The sequence below is a fragment of the Octopus sinensis genome, linkage group LG10, assembly GCF_006345805.1.
Source record: "Octopus sinensis linkage group LG10, ASM634580v1, whole genome shotgun sequence".
In the NCBI taxonomy this organism is placed as follows: domain Eukaryota; kingdom Metazoa; phylum Mollusca; class Cephalopoda; order Octopoda; family Octopodidae; genus Octopus; species Octopus sinensis.
In genome coordinates this window covers 58,220,972-58,225,971 of record NC_043006.1, presented here as the reverse complement: position 1 = coordinate 58,225,971, position 5,000 = coordinate 58,220,972, and the positions used below count along the sequence as shown (strand labels likewise).

Sequence of the window (5,000 nt, the reverse complement as noted above, 5' to 3'; positions counted from 1 at the left end):
TATATATATATATGTATATATATATATGTATATATACTCCTTCACCTGCACCTCCAGCAATATCATCTATTGCATCTCCTGCTCTCTCTGCCATTCCCTGTACATCGGACAAACGGGACGCCGCTTGGCTGACCGGTTCGTGGAACACCTCCAAAACATCCGCCTTGCCAACGACACACCGGTCTCACGTCATTTCCGCTCCACCGGTCACTCCTTGCAACACCTCTCTGTGTTCGGATTGCCCTTGCACAGAGGCCATCCGGATTCCCGTTTGCGCCGTGAACAGGGATTAATCTTCTCTCTTCGCTCTTTTACGCCATTTGGTCTCAACTCTCCCCCCTTTTCATCTAAAACCGCCTTTTTCATCTAACCTCCCCCCGACTCCTACTTCTCTTCAGTCCTTCATCTTTTCACCTCTATTCTCTTTCCCTCCTCTTCCCTCCTTTCCTTTCTTCCCTCTTCTTCCCTCTTCCCCTCTCTCTTTCTCTCTGCTCCCTCACTCTCCTCCTCCCCATCTCCCTCTCCCCCTCCTCTTCCTGTCTCTCTCCCCTCCCCTTCCCCTTCCTTCCCCCTTCCCCTTCCTTCTCCTCCCCTCCCCTCATCTCCCCTTCTCACTCTCCCCACATCCCCCACTCTACCCTAACCCCTAGCCGAACCCACACCCCATATGGGCTTTCCCCACTCTCGCCCCCCCATCTCCCCACAACATTACACCACACTACACTACAACATACGACATTACACATCACATCATACATACATACACACGTCCAGACCACCAGCTCTCTTTCACATGCACATACATACTCTATTATGCACACATGCACCTTCATGTTGGGGTGAGGTCACTTGACCCTGTTATCTCCCCTACTATCCCTCTGGCGTCTAACGTCTGACCTCTAACGTTTGACCTCCCATCTCTGACTTCTCCTGAAATCAGAACGCAATGTTGGATCGTTAGTCCCTACACGCAATTTTTTCTCTCCTTGTTTCTCTCCTTGTTTCTTTTCTGTGTATCTTTCTGTCGAAGAGCGTAGGCTCGAAACGTAAAAGACTTGCTTTATTTCTATTCCTGAGAGCCATACTAATACATTGTTTGTTTGTACTCCACCTGCCTTCGTCTTTTGTTTATTTTCGTAAACTTTCCCGTTATATATAATATATATATATATACATACAAGTTATATGCATAAACACACACGCACATATATATGTAAAAGCATCACAAAATAACTGTTACTCAGAGTTTCACGTTCCTGTTCGCCGGAAAAGTTGTGTTTAAGAGACCCTTTATCTGCTTACTTGTGTATATGTATATATAGACATATATTCGCGTGTTCCCCAACATAAAAAAAAAAAACACTTAGCCAGTGTCGCAGTAATGATGACGTCATATATGCTGTTGATGACTTTAAGCTACTACACCAATGGGATCCAAACACTGTAAGACCGGTGAAAGAAGTGTGGGGACTGTATGGAGGACTGTGTTGATCACTATACATGAGAATATCTTGGTCATCCTATGAACTTGTCAGCCAACCCTCGTATACATATATGTATATACTGGACTGGAATGAAAGTTCATGCCGTTTTTTAAAGTAAAATTCGAAAATAAGCGCAGGAGTGGCTTTGTGGTAAGTAGCTTGCTTACCAACCACATGTGGCACCTTGGGCAAGTGTCTTCTACTATAGCCTCGGGCCGACCAAAACCTTGTGAAAGGATTTGGTAGACAGAAACTGAAAGAAGCCCGTCGTATATATGTATTTATATATATATATATATATATATATATATGTGTGTGTGTGTGTGTGTGTGTTTGTGTTTCTGTGTTTGTCCCCCCAACATCGCTAGACAACCGATGCTGTTGTGTTTACGTCCCCGTAACCTAGCGGTTCGGCAAAATATACCGATAGAATAAGTACTTACAAAGCCCTGGGGTCGATTTGGTCGACTAAAGGCGGTGCTCCAGCATGACAGCAGTCAAATGACCGAAACAAGTAAAAGAGTAAAAAGAGTAATATTTAGATATTTGTACATACTGTTGTTCAACCACGTATGTCCGATTTTGTTCCACTATCTTTCGTCATCTTCGAGACTGCTTCATGATCCCATCCTCCTAAAATATGGTATCTTTCTAGGTCATAAACTATTCCAAGTAGTTTTACATTGCCAAAAAACTGAAGTTATTTCCATTAAAATAATTTTGTAGGGATCGAAATAAATAGCAATCTGAATGTAGGTCATTTGAGTATATTGAGCGTGGTGAGACATTCGATACTAATTTTTGCTGGGTCTGCAAAGAAACAAGAGGTCTAACCTTGACTTCAAGGAATACGACACTTTCTGATTGGCCAATTCTGGAATGATCCCATCAATTGCTTTTTTTAATGGATCTAATTGTGAACAGTATTTATCTGAATTCAACGTCTGAGTTTGCGGAAAAAATTCAGAGCATCACCTCCAGATACTGACCGGCTGTTGGAGCAAATAAAGATGGTACATTTCGTTTTATCCAGGACCCTTTCCGCTCCATATTGTTGTAAACAATTAATTTTGTATCACCTGTGATTGTTCTTTTCAAAAATGGATTATTTTTGTTGTGTTTGAGCAAAGAATGGCAGATGGAAATGCGGTCCATTAAATTATTTAGGTTAAATTATGAGGTACCCAAACATCATAGCGATCCACACATCCAAGTTATTCTAAATGCCTTATAACACACATATGGGATATCTGAAGTACCTTTGTAATGTCTCATATTTGTATAGAATTTAATATAAAATATAAATTACAAAGTGGGACAAGAACGCAAAAACACACAAGGAGACGACACAAAAAACTGACGGGTCACTCGAAGCCTCTAATCTTCAGTTGGGAACCGGATCATCTTAGTGATTTCGGCTGTTTAATCTCGATATCACTCCGATCCGGCCAGCCCCAAGGAAAATCCAAGCCACAGGCATTGGATTTCTTGGAAAGAGGGTCGAATGTATACGGAACAAAGACAAATACAAAATTATATATAAAACAGAAATAAAAAACACGAAGGTGGACAGTACAAAGGACAGGAGCGTCTTACGACTTTAGACAATTTTTAACTTATCTTGGCTGGCGTAAATGAAAAAAGCCTTCAACGGCAGAAACGAAAGCAACGTGAGCGTGGCAGCGGTCAAGCCGACCTGGGTTGTTTTTAGTGTTTTGGTCATCATTCACAGACTTCCAGATGAAAAATTTCACTCCTAAATCTATAGAAACACGAACAACTCTCAGCTATGGCATCCTTTCCATAAATTGCACACGCGGTTTTGCTCTTTGTGTAGCTTTTTGTTCCACTTTTCGGAAACGAGAGCATTAAATGACGAACACGCGTCTCATTTTCTTCTATTTCAACTTTTGATGTAAAAACAGTAGAAATAAACTACCCGTGCAGTAATCATATAAAAAGACATGTTGCTGTATGAGTGTGTGTGTGTGTGTATGTGTATATGGGGGGAGGGATGGGTGTGTAGGAAATTATGATAGGAAACAAAAAAATAATAAGACAATAAGATGTGATAAAATAATATGGGATAAAGTAAAATAGAAGGAAAAAGTTACACAAGTTTTCAAAAATTTTAATCTAGTATTCTCGTTTGAAAGCATGTTCCAACTGTTAACCGTTTGGGTCTAATCTCAAATTTAAGCTCACAAACCTATCGCCCTTACCGTAAGCCAAACGAGAACCTACAATATATCCGTAGATCCTTTAACCATCAATTCCTAGTTAGGAATAGCCTAGTTAAAAACATATCCCTTAGGGTTTCTATCTTTCCATTAATCAAATAATATTCAGATATAATTTGGAATATTGCAATGGAACCCTTAAACGAAACGATTATGATCAAGCGATATCATACTACGATAACACTAAGCTTAAGCAGGCTACTTGTATTAATGATTTACACGTGGAATTAACACGCGACTTACAGATTCTACTAACCTTAGGATTAATTATAAGACCGTCCATTAAGTGCTAACTACATCTAATACATCTGATAAATCTCATAAATCTTGAGACAAAATAGTTACTCATCCAGGTGTTAATGACTACAATCTAAGATCGAATAATAGGAAAGGTAAACGAAGAGAACGTGGTGAACATCAGAACGCCGAGCTTCCCACAGCAATATAAAACCCTGGGGCCAGCTGTAGGCACACACTTTCCAGCAAATCTAGCAAGTGCCATATATGTTGGTACAACCCTTCCATCGCAAATAAGACGAAAACCTTTAAGGGCCTTTATAAACTCTTAGATAGAAATCTATTCCCTCCTCCAACATAGATACCACAAAATCTTTAACAGAAAAGCACTAGAATTTTCCTCGTCAGTGACCCCTAACGTAGAAACTATCATAACTGCATCTTATAGGTACAAACTATAAGAATCGCATTCCCCTACCACCTGTTTTCCTACTGGGCAAAATTAGCCCCCAAACCATCAGGTATAGTTCTACGAGTCGCATAGAAATAGAAGCGAATTTATGAGCCTTCTACCGAGTTGCGGGGGTAGTTTCTGCTACCACATACTCTGACCCTTCCACAACCATATAATAGAGCCAGAAGCAAGCACCGAGCATCTCATCGCACCTCATCCAGCTCCTACGGATAATGTCCCCACCATATTATCTCCAACACCCCATCCGCCGGAACACTGAGCAATTTCAGACTCGGGGAAAAAGTGTCCCTTAGGCGAAAATTGTACCCAAGCTAACGTGGTGTATGAGCGTGCAGTAATTACAAGTTCCACTATTAGATCTTACATTGGAGCGACTAATCTAGGCATAATTTTTGAAACGTTAATCTAAAATCTAATACCTCCCTATCTGAACATATTCACTCACTCAATTTCCAAACATAAACCCCCATCATATTTACCCCCATTATATTGACCCAATAGCAGTAACGAGAAATTTTGTAAACTGTTTCCATGACACTCTTGAAATTTTATTTACTGATTGGG

At 40.5% G+C, this 5,000-nt stretch overlaps 1 protein-coding gene across 3 annotated transcripts in view; it reads right to left on the bottom strand.

Moving 5' to 3' along the window:
- Window positions 1-5,000, bottom strand: part of LOC115216759 (aquaporin-8) — a 48,668-nt gene that overhangs the window by 1,716 nt on the left and 41,952 nt on the right. The window contains exon 8 of one of the 3 annotated variants that reach the window (XR_005000999.1): window positions 2,041-2,117. The exons of the other annotated variants lie outside the window; for them this stretch is intronic. The gene's annotated coding sequence lies outside the window, so the exon portion shown is untranslated. The remainder of the gene's footprint in view (window positions 1-2,040; window positions 2,118-5,000) is intronic. 3 annotated transcript variants of the gene reach the window in all.